The following is a 16393-nucleotide window of genomic DNA, read 5'->3' on the forward strand; positions in this document are numbered from 1 at the left end:
GTTTGGGATCTGCTTGCAGCACATCCAACTGTCTCACCAGGAATAACAAGCCTCAGAGCAGTAGGCCTCCATTTCTTTGTGTGCAACCTTTCATCCTCAACAAGAAAAAATACCACCAAAGTCACTCTGGAAATACCTAGACTCTCTTACAAAATTAGCCTTACTTTCCTGATGTAATGTATTCTCTGGTGTAATCCATCCAGCGCCTGATACCAATGCCAGGTGAATACAGCTCATTCCTAATGTTCAGTTAAAGTCTGTTTCCTATCCTTGAGAACAGATGGTGACTCCACCTCCATACTGCTATCTTCTTCTCCTCACAAGGCAAATGGAAGAAGAAAAAGCACAACAAGGTGACTACACTAGTTTGGTGGTATCCTTTCCTCTCTCAAGGACGAGGGCACAAGCTGTCCAGCACAACTCCACCCCCAGTCTGGCCCTCCCTTGTCCAAATGCCCACAATTCTCACCCAGACAATTAATTCATTATCTTCCTCAACAGAAAAGCTGGCTTTTCATATCTTAGTGTAGACTGTTCAGTTCACTCTTCCTAGCCAAACTGAGTATCCCAGTTTGAAATATTGAAGCCTAAATGAATCCTTAATCTGTAGGATGTGGGACTAATTTGGAAAGAAGGATGAGGAGAGACACTGAGGTCTAAAGAGTTTCTTACAAACTAAACTGCCCATTTTCCTCTAATACATGTAAGGCCAGCTTTGAGAGAGGAACATGAACGCTGGGCCTCCTTTAGAGCACCAAGGAGGAAAGTGAACAGGTCTGAAAACTGTTAAGACAGATGTGCTTGACTCTGAGGCACCAGAAACCTCTCAAAGAGAAAGAGGGAAAAGGGCCCATCAAACCTCAGGTACATTCCCAAACCTGCCTAGAAGCTGTGCCACTTCCCTTTTGAAACCCAGTCCCCTTCCCATTTCTCAATTGGGAATCTAGGGATCCTTTACTTCCTACTAGTTATCTGGTTACAGGGAGGACTCTCCAACACCTACAAAGCCACTACTTCTTTCTCCCCACTCTTTTGCAGGGAACGCTCTTAATCAGTCTAACATTCAGATTTCTGATAGCTCCCTGCTCCCAAGACTTCCCTTGGCAATCAAATGAATTTACCCAGTGGAGATTTCAGAAAATCAAGGAAAAGACAGGCCAATTTTTGCATCTGTATTCCAGGACCTGTTCAGAAGACTCCAGCAAAGACCTAGCTTCCCTGGGGTTTGCATTAGTCTCAGCACCTTGAGCATGCCATTCCTAGTCACCTCCAAGTATATAGCATTAGTAGCAAAGGCCCATTATTCTTTCCACCAGGGTAAAGGTGGCTTAGAGTGGAATGAATAGAAATGGAAATCTAATACTGTAAATAAATAATGACCGACTGGGCAGCTGGGTCAGAGGCAACCAGCCTAAACAGATAAACTCGTCTCAAGGATGAGGACAGTAAAGATTCAAACTCCAGAGGGAGGCAATGGGACAAAAGGAGTTGCAGGTGTAGGAAAAAAAAGAAACACCCTCAAAATATTCTCTGGGTCATCGTATGGCACAGGAGGGGCGTGGCAAATAAACTGAAATCCATAGTTCTTCACCCATTCTTTCATATTTTCTAACACGGCGGGAATACACTTTCCTAATTTCGTTTCACCCATACAATTTAAGGAAAAGATAAGCAAGGATAAAAATTCCTTATATATAACACACTTAAAAGGGAGCTGGGATTCTCTAAATTACCTTAATCTGCTACACAAAGCTGAAGCTACATTGCAATCCACACCATGTGCTGGCACAGGAGTAACTCACTGAAAACACCACAATGCAAGGTCCATTTTTCTCAACTCCATTTATGACTGCGTAAACGTTTTATTAAAATGATAGCTTTTTTTCCTATTTCACACCTCAATTCCTAACGTCCACACAAACTCTTTCATCTTCTCCAAACTGGTATTTGGATTAAACGTTATCCAAGATCAGTCTTTAAAGTAAATTTCATCATTTCATATAAAAGTGTGCACCACATTAACACTCAAATGTGTGTACAATTAAAAATATACAGACCAGCAACAGTGACTCTTAAATGAACTTAAACCCAAAGTGTTTTCACAGATGTTTTCCTGCCGTCTTGGAGGGGCAGGAAATTGCTGGCATTACGAATCCCATTTCATGGCTGGGTAAACCGAGGCACTTAGTTTAATAAACTTACCAGGGGTTACAGTGGTAGAGATGGAAATAGAAACGAATTTCTCCCTCTGACTCTCCGCCTGGTCCCTTCCCACTAGACTTTTCAGCACTCGGTGGCTAAAAATGGGACCCACTTGAGAACTGCAAGGGTAAATAAGAGCTACTTGTTTCAGAGGGTGGCGGCGGGGGAGGGGACTTACCCACTTGATGCGCCTGATTGTGTGTGGGCTCTAACAAGAGAGCTCTCCCTGGATGCCCAAAGGTCTGCACCCACCCGCTTTAAGCTCAGACCCGAGAGGCACCGCCAGGCAGGCAAGGCAGCCAGAATCGTGCAGCCCGAGAAACGCAAGAGGAACGCGGGGCGCCCGGGCGGCGCGGGGGCCGCGGGCTCCGGGACACCATCTGCTCCCGGAGCGACGCCGTGGCCCGCCGAGCGGGGACGATGCTGCATCTGCCGCACACACCTGCCGGAGCCTGCCCGGGAGCCCCGGGCCGCCCCCCGCGCGCCGGACGCCCACCCAACCTCCAGGCGCAGGAGCCCTCGGCCGCGCTAGGCCAGGGGCGGGAAGCCGCGGCGCCCCTCTCCGCGGGCGGCGCTCGGCGGCCGCCGCGGGGGAACCGCGGGGCGAGGCAAGCCCGCCTTCCTCCCCAACCCCCCTCCAAACGGCGTCACCTGTGCCGTGTCCCGGGGCGAGTCGCGCGCGGGCGGCGGCTGCGCCGAGCCGGGAGAGGGCGGCGGGTATCTACAGGCTTCTGGTCATCCGGGCCGGCCCGAGGGCTGGCGCTGGCCAGTGCCGCCCCGTGAGATGCTCGCGGGAGCCAGAGAAGCCGCGGGTTCCGGGCCGCTTGGAGGTGCAGTCGCGGAGGCTCCAGCTACCGCCGCGGCCGTCGCGCCCGCCCGGACTGCGGGCTCGGGTTACCGCAGAGCGGCTCCTTAAAGGGGCCGCTGCCGCTCGGGCTCCGGCTCCGGCTCCGGCTCCGGGTGGCTCCAACCCTGGCCAAAGTGGGCGGGGCCCCGAGGCCGGCCGCGGGGCAGACCTTCTTGTGCTGGAACTTGAGTCCGGGAAAGAGCCCAAAAACCCTAACACCCGAAGTCGCAGCGTAGAGATCCTGGAAGCTCACACCTTGCCAAGGGCAGAGGGTGCAGTTCCCGGGTTTTCCAAAGCAAGTCATAAAACTTGCCAGTCGGGGAACTGTGAGAGCACGCCCCCTCAGCGGTCAGTACCTGGGCTAGCCACGTAACAAAAAATCTTCTTAGATTATGAATTTACATTCTGCCTTAAATGCTGGAATACTGGGGACTTCATGGTAAGATCATCAGAAAAGAGATGAAAAGGCAACTGCTAGTTTTTCTTGCCGCGTCTGACACGGCCACACACGAGTCTCGCCAGTTCTTCTTTGGGGCTGCAGGTGCATACCAAACTGGGTAGGGGGCGTGTGTAGAAGAAGTGTGTTCTCTTGAGCACCACCTCCGGAATTCCTGAAAAACACCCTCATGGGTGCACCAGCACTCCACCTACACCCGGAACCCCTCTGCTGTCGGGGTGTGGAAGTTGGATTTGAATATTTGGTGCTGGCTGAGAATTCCAAGTTGTCTAGTAAAGTTTGACATTAAATAGATCTTCTGACCTGTTATATACAGCCTCAAAAGCTTCCAAGTGATCTGCATCAACCAGAGATAATTGTCTGAAACAAAACAAAATAATGAAGAGGTATATTCAGGCTATTATAATTCGCAGAGAGCAATCACAAGGCCTTTTCTTGAAAAGAGGTAAGTTCTAAATAATTTGTAAACACTATCATTGATAACAGGATATTTATTTGTAAGAAATGTCAACAGAGGTAACATATTTGATCTACTATATACATGCACAGAAAGACACGCATATCTGCCACAGATTTAGACCAGAAAATACACACACAAAAGCTCATAAAAGCTGTCCATGTTTATTTTCAAGAGAGAGCAATAGAATTTAAATCAGAACATGGAATTCTGTCAGTTTATTAGAGTTGTGTGCCTTTAGCTAACTGAACCTCACTGAAGCTCACTTTCTTCATCTATAAAATGGGAATAATAATTCATAATGACTCTTGAAGACCTGGACTGATGTGGAAAAGACAAAATCTATACCACGGAACAGGGAGGGACAGAAACCTGCCCTGCAGTCAAGCAGACAGAAAGATTCTGCAGGCCCCCAAATGCATGTTCCCCTTTTTCTCCCTAAGACTCTCAGGATGTATCAAGGCACCAGTGCTCTTTGACCACACCGTGTCCCATCATAGTTCCTTCACAATATGTGTAGTACCTGACAACTTTGGTTTGCGCGATAGCTACCTTGTGCACTCACACAGCTATTCCATAACTCTCTGTGGGACGGATGGTTATATGTGAACATCTGTGGAGTCAGCCCAGAAAATACCGATTTCACAGTGTCATCTCAAGACTCTGAATCAAACTGCCTCCTGCAGAAACTCTCCCATGCTTGTCTCTGGTGGCCAATAGTAGTTCTGTTCTTTCCTGATAAATGCACCATCATTATCTTTGATATGCATAATTCTCTAACACCAACAGCAGTAACCAAGGCCAGGTAAACCCACAGAAATCCATAGTACTATACTCTATGTCCCACCATATTCCTTCATGTTAGGCCTCTACAAACGCATCATGAAATCTGCAAGATTGTTTTTGAGATTATACAGAACATGTAAGTGAATACTTCAAGGACAGAGCCTGAGCTATGAGAGGAATTCAGTAAATAGTAGTTGAATGTTGCAAGTTGTAAGCTAATTAAAACTCAGTGACCTTAGGAGGTAGAATAATACATCAACTGTATTTTTTCCTGAAAAAATTCAGGGTAGCTTAATCTCTTTAAAAATATCCAGTTATTTTTTAAGTGGCTCACGCCTGTAATCCCAGCACTTTGGGAGGCTGAGGCCAGCAGATCACCTGAGGTTGGGAGTTAGAGACCAGCCTGACCAACGGGGAGAAACCCTGTCTCTACTAAAAATACAAAAACTTAGCCAGGCTAATTTTTTACAGGCATGGTGGCACATGCCTATAATCTCAGCTACTCAAGAGGCTGAGGTAGGAAAATCGCTTGAACCCGGGAGGCAGAGGTTGTGGTGAGACGAGATTGCACCATTGCACTCCAGGATGGGCAACAAGAGCAAAACTCTGTCTCAAAAACGAGCAAATATATATATATATACACACACACACACACACATCCAGTTCATTAAATCTTTATTATTAATTGTTTCACCAATATTCCCTTTCCAAGGATACTTTCTCAGAATTCTGTATTTACCATATGAAGTTTTTCTGCCTTTTAAATGGGATGTATAAAGACTGAATTGCACTTTTTATATTTTTATTCACTGAAACAGTTCAAGCAAACAGATCAGATGAATGAAAGTATTTATCCACACTTGAAATGGGAAACAAATACAAAAACTTTTTTTTTTCTTTTTTTTTTTTTTTTTTTTTTGAGGCAGAGTCTTGCTCTGTTGCCCAGGCTGGAGTGCAGTGGCGCCATCTCGGCTCACTGCGACCTCTGACTTCCAGATTCAGATCTCGTGCTTCAACCTCCCGAGTAGCTGGGATTACAGGCAGGTACCACTGTGCACAGCTAATTTTTGCATTTCTGGTAGAGACAGGGTTTCACCATGTTGGCTAGGCTGGTCTCAAACTGCTGACCTCAAGTGATCTGACCACCTCGGGCTCCCAAAGTGCCGGGATTACAGGCCACCACGCCCAGCCAAAAACTCTTTTAGATGAAGTAAGTTTTCCTGATGAATTTATTTTCCGAAATTCTTAGTCTTCTGAATAGAACCAATTGTTTGAAAAACTAAGACCAAAAGCTGTTTTTTTCTGAAATAATATAATTAAAGCAAAACTATTGTGAAAAATTGCCTTAATTCTCCACTCTACTCTGTTAGTGAAGATATAAACTAAATGACACCAAACATTTTGATCAGAAAGGTTAAGTTACTAAAAAATGAATAACCCCAAGCACTACTTTTTCCTGTGTTGGTAGTTTTAGTGTATTAAGAGTGTTTGTAAGATTTTATAAGTGTTTAAAAATACTTTCACCAGCCACACTGGCTTATGTCTGTAATCCCAAGTGCTTTTGGAGGCCGAGGCAGGAGGATTGCTTGAGGCCAGGAGTTGGAGGCTGCAGTGAGCTGATATTGCACCACTGCACTCCAGCCTGGGTAACAGAGTGAGACCCTGTCTCTAAACAAACAAACAAACAAACAAACAAAAACCAAAAGGTTTTTTTAGAAAGTACTTTCATTTTTCAGATGAAACTATTTCAAGATATTAACAGTGGCTATCTCTGGGTGGGTGAGATTCTTTTTTTTTAAGAGAGAGGATCTGCTATGCTGCCCATGCTGGAGTACAGGAATACAGTGGCCAGTCACAGATACCATATCACCTGACAGCCTGTAACTCCCCGACATCTATGGACACAGCCTGTAAAATACAAAAACAATCCTCCCCATCTAGCCTCTTGAATAGCTGAAACTACAGGCACACTCAGTTTTCTGGATGTTTGAGATTCTGGACATCTATGTTCTTTTTGTGCATTTTATTATATGTGATATCTTTTCTACAATGTATGTGTATTGTTTTGTTTGCATTTTTATTTTTAGTGAAAGTAACACACGTAAGTGAAAAATCAAATGATTCTTAAAGGCTTATAACAAAAAACATCAATGAGTGCCATCAGCCCCCTGTCCTGCTTCTCCCCACCTGTCTTCACCCTACATTCCACACAACCCTACCATGTTCTTCATCTCCTAAATGATAACCTTATAACAGCATTTCTTGATTTTCAGTTTTACACGTTCTTTATTGACATCTTATGATATCTGAGGATTTCGCTCTTTTCCCACCACCATTACAACTTTGCCCTCATGCTTCTTTCCAACATAACCATATTACAATGTTCACTTAAATCAACAATTAGGGGCCAGGCACGGTGGCTCACGCCTGTAATCCCAGCACTTTGGGAGGCCTAGGCGGGCAGATCACCTGAGGTCAGGAGTTTGAGACCAGCTGGGCAACATGGTGAAACCCCATATCTACTAAAAATATAAAAATTAGCCAGGTGTAGTGGTGCACACCTGTAATCCCAGCTACTCAGGAGGCTGAGATAGGAGAATCGCTTGAACCCAGGAGGCAGAGGTTGCAGTGAGCCGAGATCGTGCCACTGCACTCCGGCCTGGGCAACAGAGCAAGACTCTGTCTCAAAAAAAAAAAAAAAAAAAAAGGTAGGTAAGGTTGGATGCAGTGGCTCACAGCTGTAATTCCAACAGTTTGGGAGGCCAAGGCAGGAGGATTGCTTGAAGTCAGGAGTTTAAGACCAGCCTGGGCAACCTGGTAAGACTACGTTGCTACAAGAATAAATAAATAAAATTAAAATGTATCTAACACAAATTTTAGATACAAATGCTTCAACATATCTATCAAATGCCCAGCAATAATATCTTCCAGTGCTCAAACACACAACTTTCAGTTTACTCTTTTATTTTGCTGGATCACAGACTCCAGTAGCTTACTCAGAAGAGGTACATAGAGAGGGTAAATTTTTAGAGTAATTGCATGTCTGAAAATGTCTTCATTCTATTCTTATTCCTGACTGATAATTTAGATGGATTGAAAATCATTTTCCCTCAGCATTTTGAAAGCATTTTTCCAGTGTTGCCATTGAAATGTCTAATGCCTTTCTAGTTCCCACTCCTCTGTATCTGACCTATTTTTCTTTCTAGAATCTTCCATTTTCCCTAGTAGTCTGAAATGTCATATTGATGCACCTTACAATAGGTATTTTTTCAGTGGTTGTGCTAGATACCAAGCGATCTTTTTGATCTCATTTGCAAATTTTTTCTTTTATTTATTTGCTATTTTCCTCCCTTCCATTTTCTCTATTCTTTTTGTGAATTCTTGTTAGTACATTATTGGAACATCTATATTATTCTCTAAATTTAGTGTCCTTTTATCCTATTGATCATCCCCATATCTTTCTTGTCTATTGTCTGAGATAGAGATTCTCAAACAGGGCAGAAGGGGGAAAAGGTTGATTCCCCTGCCCCAGAAGACACGTGGCAATGTCTGGAGATATTCTTGGTTGTTGCCACAGCAAAGAGGGGGGAGTTCTGGCATCTAGTGAGTAGCCATGGATGCTGCTAACCATCACACAATACACAGAGCAAACTTCCACACAAAGAATTTCCAGCACCAGATGGCAATTTGCCAAGATTGAGACATCCTTGATCAAAATAATTCCTTAACCTTATCTTCCACTAAAATTTCTATTTCAAACACATTTGTCATTTCCAAGGGCTCTTTCCCATTCTCTAGTTAGACTTTTTGTTTATGGGAACTCTTTGCCAAAGGATAAAATCCTTTCTCCAGAGAAGAAACTTCTAACCTCATAGAGGGATTGCATTGATGGTGGTGGTTGTAGGGTGGAGGGCATGAGTGCAGGCTGCCTGAATGAGGTAGAGAAGGGACCCAGGGGTCCAAGAGCCTAGTAAACCATTATAGGACTATCTTCCTTTTTCAGCCTGTGCCCTGCCCTGCCTTCCACTGTACACTGCACCACCAAGTGCTAAGTTTCCTCCAAGCACTGATCACACCACTGAACTCCAGCCTGGGTGACAGAATGAGATTCCTTCTCAAAAAAAAAAAGCAAAACTTACATGAGAAAAACATTAAAACACTCCTGCAGGACACAAGACTAGACTTGAACCAATGAAAATCAGACCAGATTTTTGGATAGAAAAAGTCAATGTATGTAAATGCTCCCTAAGTTTTAATTTTATTTATTAATTATTTATTTAAAGGCAGGGTCTCAGGCTGTCGCCCAGGCTGGAGGGCAATGGCACAATTTTGGCTCAAATGAGATCTCCCTCCCTGTAGCATCAACCTCCTGGGCCCAAACAATCTTCCCACCTCAGCCTCCTGGATAGCTGGGAGTATAGACACACCCACCAGGCCTAATTTTTGCTTTTTTTTTTTTTGCAGAGATGGAGTTTTGCCTTGTTGCCCAGTCTGGTCTCAAACTTCTAAGCTCAAGCTATCTGCCCACCTCAGCCTCTCAAAGTCCTGGGATTACAAGTGTGAGCCACTGCACGTGCCCCTAATTTTTTAATGTATTACAATATCAATGAAAACACTAATTGGCAATTTTCTGGAATAGGACAAAATGATTCCAAAGTCCACATGGGAAAATAAACAAACAAGAATTACCAGAAGAACTATTTTTAAAAGACCAGTGAGTAAGAAATGACCTTCTATATATTAAAAAATACAACAAAATCTCAATAATTAATACTTTGGGATTTCCATAGGAATAGATAGGCTAATGGAATTAAATAGAAAGCCCAGAAATAGACCCAAATAAGCAGCATCTCAAGTCAGTGGGGTGAGATGGACCCTGCAATAAATGAATAGCATCTGGAAAAAATAAAGTTAAATCTACGTCTCATTCTGTATACTAGTAAATATTCCAAATGGGCCAAAGACTTAAACGTAAAATACGAATATACAAATGTATTACAAAGGCCAGGGACAGCGGCTCACACCTATAATGCCAGCATTTTGGGAGGCCAAGACAGGAGAATTGCTTAAGCCCAGGAGTTTGAGACCAACTTGTAAACACAGTGAGACCTCCTCTCTACAAAAAATCAGAATCTGAGGCGGGAGGATGGCTGAGCCCAGAGTGAGTCATGATTGCACCACTGCACTCCCACCTGCATGACAGCAAAACAGAAACAAAAACAAAAAAATGCATTCCAAGAAAATATGGACGAATTCTCTCTTTACCCTGGAATTCGTAAAAAGGAATGGGAAGGCCTGTGACTCAAAATCTAAAAGCCATAAAAGATTAATAAATCTAACTAATTAAAAAATCAGAAACTACTACCTGGCAAAAATAACAATAACAGCATAAGCAAGGATGAGACACAAAGTACAAACTGGAAAAAAAATCTGATATTCAAATCACAGATAAAGGGCTAACCTTTTTAATATATAAGAAGCTTATATATCAAAGAAGAAAAAGACCAGACACTTGAGAGAAAATTAGAAAACATGAACAGATATCACAGAAAAAGAAATATAAAGGACCTTTACACGTTATAAATGGCCTTCATTTGTAAAACTATATGCAAATTAAAACCAACCAACCTCATCCCATAAACATTGTTATTCTACTTCCTCACTACTCACTGACTTTGGAGTATTCATCTCTCACTACAGCCTCTTCAGATTGGGTCTCCCCAGCATCATTTTTGAAAAAGAGGGAAATTTACAAAGCTATATCTTTTTTTTGTTTAATTCTAGATCTAAAATGCCTTGTTAACAGATGTTGCTTGGATAACACTAGAGTATCACTGTTTATCAGCATACAAAAATTCCTGCTTACTGTTTTGAAACACGAAGAGCCCAGGCATCAATATGATTAAAATCAGAACTAACATGGTCCCTATCCTGTTCATATGAACAATTTTTTTAAATAAAGTTGATAAACTATTCATAAGTAGTTTTCATAGACCTTATAGCTAAATACAACTTTAGAATTTAGAAATATTCCTTAGTATAAAGAGCCCCTGCTCTATTGCCATCCCCTGCTAAAATATTCAATTCCAAAAGAATCATATTTCTGTAGTGATATAAACCAACCACATCATAGAAACAAAAACTACCCTAAAAATAATTAAAAATTAAAAGAGCAATTTTTGTTGTTGTTGTTGTTTGAGACAGCGTCTCCCTCTGTCGCCCAGGCTGGAGTGCAGTGGCGCGATCTAGGCTCACTGCAAGCTCCGCCTCCTGGGTTCACGCCATTCTCCTGCCTCCGCCTCCTGAGTAGCTGGGACTACAGGCGCCCACCACCATGCCCGGCTAATTTTTTGTATATTTAGTAGAGACGGGGTTTCACAGTGTTAGCCAGGATGGTCTCGATCTCCTAGCCAGGATGGTCTCGATCTTCTGACCCCGTGATCTGCCCGCCTTGGCCTCCCAAAGTGCTGGGATTACAGACGTGAGCCACCGCACCCAGCCTAAAAGAGCAATTTTTTTGACTATTGTTAAATATGCAAACATATTATCTCCCTTACAAATCTATTATCTCCCAATAAAATTTACCTAATGTTATTACAACTATGATTCCTGCAATGGTGTTACTATAAGCAGCTCAACCCATACATATGAATCATGTGTATCACTAACTGAAGTCCCTGTTTTAGACATTCCATATGAGAAGTCAGAAGCATCAAATATGAGTTATTATTTAAAATGCATATGCTGCATTCAGATCTTCCACTTAATCTTGACCTGCATGCTGTGCATTTTAATTGAAAATCATTTTTTGTCCTCCAGCAAGTAACGGTTTTGAAAATTTACCCATTGCCATCCCTTTTCAAAATATTTTTGTTATACTTTGCAATAGATTAAGAATTTTTTATTTGGTTTTGTTGTTGTTGTTTTGTTTGTTTGTTTTGAGATGGCTCTCACTCTGTCACCCACGCTGGAGTGTAGTGGTGCCATCTCGGCTCCCTGCAACTTCCACATCCCAGGTTCAAGCAGTCCTCCCACCTCAGCCTCCCAAGTAGCTTGGACCACAGGCGTGCACTACTACGCCCAGCTAATTTTTGGTAGAGACAGGATTTCACCATGTTGCCCAGGCTGGTCTCGTACTCCTGAGCTCAAGCAATCCACCCGCCTCGGCCTCCCAAAGTGCTAGGATTACAAGCGCGAGCCACCACACCTGGCCCTTTTTTGATTTTAAAAAAGGAAACAATCTAGTTTTAGGGGAAAGGACATTTTATGGGGATTTATTTTCAATAAGGAAAATTATGTTTAAAGTCTCAGATTTTAAAATTCTCCGTGGTAAGTAGAAAATACCAGATAACTTCACAAACATATCAAATTCAAATGAAGTGGAAGTAAATGTCAGGATTTTTTAGCATTGAAATTGTTTCTTTTGTTACAGGTAAGAAACTCACTTTACCTCTTAACATTTATAGATAGAAATTGAGGTTTTCAGAATTTGAGCCTTTCTCAGTAACAAGTTCTCAAATGGAATCTTACCTACAGTGATTCTCTGTCTCTCCACATGGCTACAAGATCCACCAAGCCGTCAGGAAGACCTGGGAGTCATCACTGACTTCTTCCTGGTCCCACAGAAGCATTCAGTGTCTGCATTAGAACAACTGCCTCCAAACTAGTCCTCTTTGTAGTAGTCTTCTTTCTGCACTTGTTCTTTCTAATTAGTCTCTATTGCTGCCACCAATAAAAAATCATATTTTCTGAATTTAGAAACAAATGAAGTAATATATTCATCCAAAATCCAACTTTTCTGGACAAGTGCCTAATTATCAAAACCCACCACCCATGGAGGAGGCAACATTATGGTACATTAAAGTCCAAAGTATAATTCTAAGTCTCACAAATGTTCTGAGAGTGAAATCACTGAATACACCTGGATTATCAGTTACCTGAAGACAATCTAGTTTTAGGGAAAAGGATATTTTAGGGGATTTATTTTCAATAAATCTGTCTTATGCAGATAGTCCCTGACTTACAATAGTCCAGCTTAACAATTTTTCGACTTTATAATGCAGTGAAATGCATTCCTTCAAGATTCTTCTACCGAATGCGTTTCACTGCATTGTAAAGTCAATCTTTTCCCAGGCTTGTGATATGTGGTACAATTATACCCTCCCCCGATGCTGGGTGAAATCATCTAACACAAAGCCTATTTTATAATAAAGTACTGAATATCTTGTATAATGTATTGAATACTGTACTGAAAGTATTATTGTTATTATTATTATTATTATTGAGTCAGAGTCTCACTCTGCCACCCAAGCTGGAGTGCAGTGGCATGATCAGGGCTCACGGCAGTCTTGACCATCTGGGATCAATCAATTCACGCCTGCCTCAGCCTCCCAAGTAGCTGGGACTACAGGTGCACCCCACCATGCCCAGCTAATTTTTTGTATTTTTTGTAGAGATGGAGTTTTGCCATATTGGCCAGGCTGGTCTGGAACTCCTGGGCTCAGGCAATTCACTCACTTCCGCTTCCCAAAGTGCTGGGATTTCTGGTGTGAGCCATGCTAAAAATGTTCTGAGCATGTTTAAAGTAGGCTGGGCTAAGCTACGATGTTCAGTAGATTAGGTATGTTAAACCCATTTTTGACTTAAGTGTATTTTCCATTTATGATGGGTTTAACATACGTAATCACAACACCATCCTAAGTAAAGGAGCATCTGTACACCTTTGCAACTTACATTGCACCCTGCAAGGTGGGTGCTATCTATATGTTCCCACTGTTCTCAGCTTGTCAAGGAACTCGCTTAGTAAGCTCAAAGTTCTGTGGCTGAGGGAGAGTCTTACCTGATAATCTACATTCTAGAGAGAATTACTCCTCCTTCTTCTTTATCCTGAGCAATTACCTAAAGTTAATAAAATACAGCCAAGTGATGTAAAGGGCTGCTTTGCCTCCCCTTTTATGGCTCCTACAAAGCCCTCTGGTTTGTTGATAAAATCCTCTACCAGATATTTAAAAATCTATCAGCATTTGGCTTTTTAACACTGTTTTAGGCACACAGTGTTCTATTAATACAAAAAGAGAAAGTCGTCCTCTTAATGCGTCAACATAGAGGTGAAATGAACTTGATTTCAGTTCACTTTGTCTTAATCCAAATTATTAATTCGCTTAACAAATAATGCACATTGTAAGAGTATCATGGGAAACTTTGGAAACAATTGTGTAAATGATGACTGCTAGTCGTAAAAGACATTCTTGAGCAATAAAAAACCATAACCAATAGCTAAATACACCACTGTCAAATTTCAACACTTGTCATATTGATTTGTAGGGGATGGGATGAACAAACAGAGCTGAAGTTCAAAATCATGTCTCCTAAATAATTTAGATGCGATTTTAATCTTTTTGGTCTTATTTGGCTTGTACCATTTCAACAGTAAAGCCCAATCATTCTATAAGAAAGTCAGTTTAAAAATAACTCACTGAGATCCTTCTTATTCCTTCATCTCTCTGAACCAGAATTCAGCCCTTCCTCTAGTTTCTATAGGAAATTATCTCTAAACATTTCACGATCCTCCTCAACTTTACGTAAGAGTAGGGGGTTCCTAAGAAGTTGAGTAGAACTTCTACCAGCTCTATCTTCCAATCTCTCTTCTTTCCTACATAGGAGTTGAAGAAACATCTTCTGTTAATTAAATCCAGTGGAGTTTCACTGCCTACCTAAAGGAGTTCTTCTGGCCAGGTGCAGTGGCTCACGTCTGTAATCCCAGCACTTTGGGTGGCTGAGGCAGGTGTGTCACCTGAGGTCAGCAGTTGAAGACCAGCCCAGCCAACATGGTGAAACCCTGTCTGTACTAAAAATACAAAAATTAGACGGGCATGGTGGTGCATGCCTGTAATCTCAGCTACTCGGGAGGCTGAGGCAGGAGAATCACTTGAACCTGGGAGGCAAAGGTTGCAGTGAGCCAAGATTGTGCCACTGCACTCCAGCCTGGGCAACAAAGTAAGACTCAATTTCAAAAAGAAAAAAAAAAGTTAAGAAAAGTAGTTCTTCCAAACAAATACTCTTGCTAAAAGAAGTTCTGCAAATATGTATGCATATACTACTTTATTCGCTGTTTTTGCTCTCATTTCTCAAGTAGCTCTTGCTGCATTCCCCTAGCCCTTGAGCTTTTTATCTCAAAGTTTTGATAATTCCTTGAACCTGAGAACATAACGGGCTTTTCTGCTTTGATTCTTAGCTCTAAATTTTGCAATTAACGTTTTGCTCAATTCACTTCTGCCTACTCCAGGTTCTTACCTACTTTGAAGTCCATCTTAGCTTTGGCTTAACCCTGTCCTCCCCATTCTCCCCAATCCATTAAGGTGTATCTGGTATCAATTCCACATATGCCGTCTAAAATTTTCACTCTTGAGCTTCCGACCTATATTCCCAAAATTCTACTATGTTTTCCCACGTTCTTCAAATGCAATAAAATATATAACTCATGATCCCTCCTCTTTTCCATACTCTTCTTTCTCTCTCTGAGTTCACAAAGTCATCATGCCTCTAATCACCCAACCTAGAGACTTCAATTTTCCTAGATTCCTCCCTCTTGCTCAGCTCTCTATATCCAAGTACATAGCAAATTCTGTCAGTTGGACTCCCTACGTATTTTTCATTTACTTCCTCTACCCTTACTCTCACTCACCAAATTTAGACCTATATACCATCCTTTTCCTCTTATGTCTCCCTGGCATCATACCAAGTTAATAATTACCTTTCCATTTTCTCCCATTACTCAGTACTACGTTTTCACACAAAATAGACCCTCAATAAATATTCATTGGTTTTAGAAGAGTCCTCAAATCCTTGTGATCTCATAACTTTTCTTTTCTTGTCATCCATAAGTTGCCTCTCTCTGTCTGCAACTTCTTGCCTCTTCAGAATTCTTCTGACCCACTGTTGGTTATCTTCTTTTCAACTCAAATCAAAATTGTTCTATTACCTTTATTGCCTATTAACTAAATGTGTTAATGTCCACCATTCTAGCTCAAACCTACATTTCCATTTTTACTGATCATACTCCTTACTCAGTCTTGCCAAATCCAACTACTAGTCATTCTCCATTTTCCTGCCTCTCTACCTTTGCTCATGTTGCCCCCAAAACACACATGGTCTTTTCCTCACATCTTTTCTTGTCAAAACTTTCCTAGTTAAGGCTGATAATTTCTCTCTCCCTCTTTTCTATTTGAGAGTTTGAGAAAATTTATAGCTTGCTTTGTACAGGTACTTTATTTCTCCTACCAGGAAAGCAGTATCATAGAGTTGTTCAAAGCAGTGTTTTTCAGACCACCTGCAACAGAATAACTGGAGTCATGTTAAAAATACAAAAACAAAACCAAAAACCTTCTAAATCAGAGTCTCTTGAGGGAACACAGTAAAAAGAAGCTCCTGGCTGGGCACAGTGGCTCCCAACACCTAGGGTGGCTGAGGAGGGAGGATCTCTTAATGTCAGGAGTTTGAGACCAGCCTGAGCAACATAGCAAGACTCCATCTGTACAAAATACACACACACACACACACACACACACACACACATATTTTAATTAGGCACAATGGCATGTACCTGTAGTCCCAGCTACTTGGGAGGCTGAGACTGCAGTGAGTT

General features: G+C 42.1%; 1 protein-coding gene across 4 annotated transcripts in view; it reads right to left on the minus strand.

Annotated features, from left to right (window-relative positions):
• The window catches only part of TLCD4 (TLC domain containing 4), a 79498-nt gene extending 76381 nt beyond the window's left edge, over positions 1-3117 (minus strand). For 2 of the 4 annotated variants that reach the window (XM_038003358.2, XM_038003353.2), the window contains exons 1-2: positions 2854-3096; positions 2203-2321 (exon numbers count right to left, since the gene is read on the minus strand). The gene's annotated coding sequence lies outside the window, so the exon portion shown is untranslated. Of the gene's footprint in view, positions 1-2202; positions 2322-2380; positions 2833-2853 lie in introns of those variants that run through there. The other 2 variants (XM_007977882.3, XM_038003363.2) reach the window with 2 other exon arrangements.
• Positions 3118-16393: the final 13276 nt, after the last annotated feature.

The sequence above is a fragment of the Chlorocebus sabaeus genome, chromosome 20, assembly GCF_047675955.1.
Source record: "Chlorocebus sabaeus isolate Y175 chromosome 20, mChlSab1.0.hap1, whole genome shotgun sequence".
NCBI classification, from domain to species: Eukaryota; Metazoa; Chordata; class Mammalia; order Primates; family Cercopithecidae; genus Chlorocebus; species Chlorocebus sabaeus.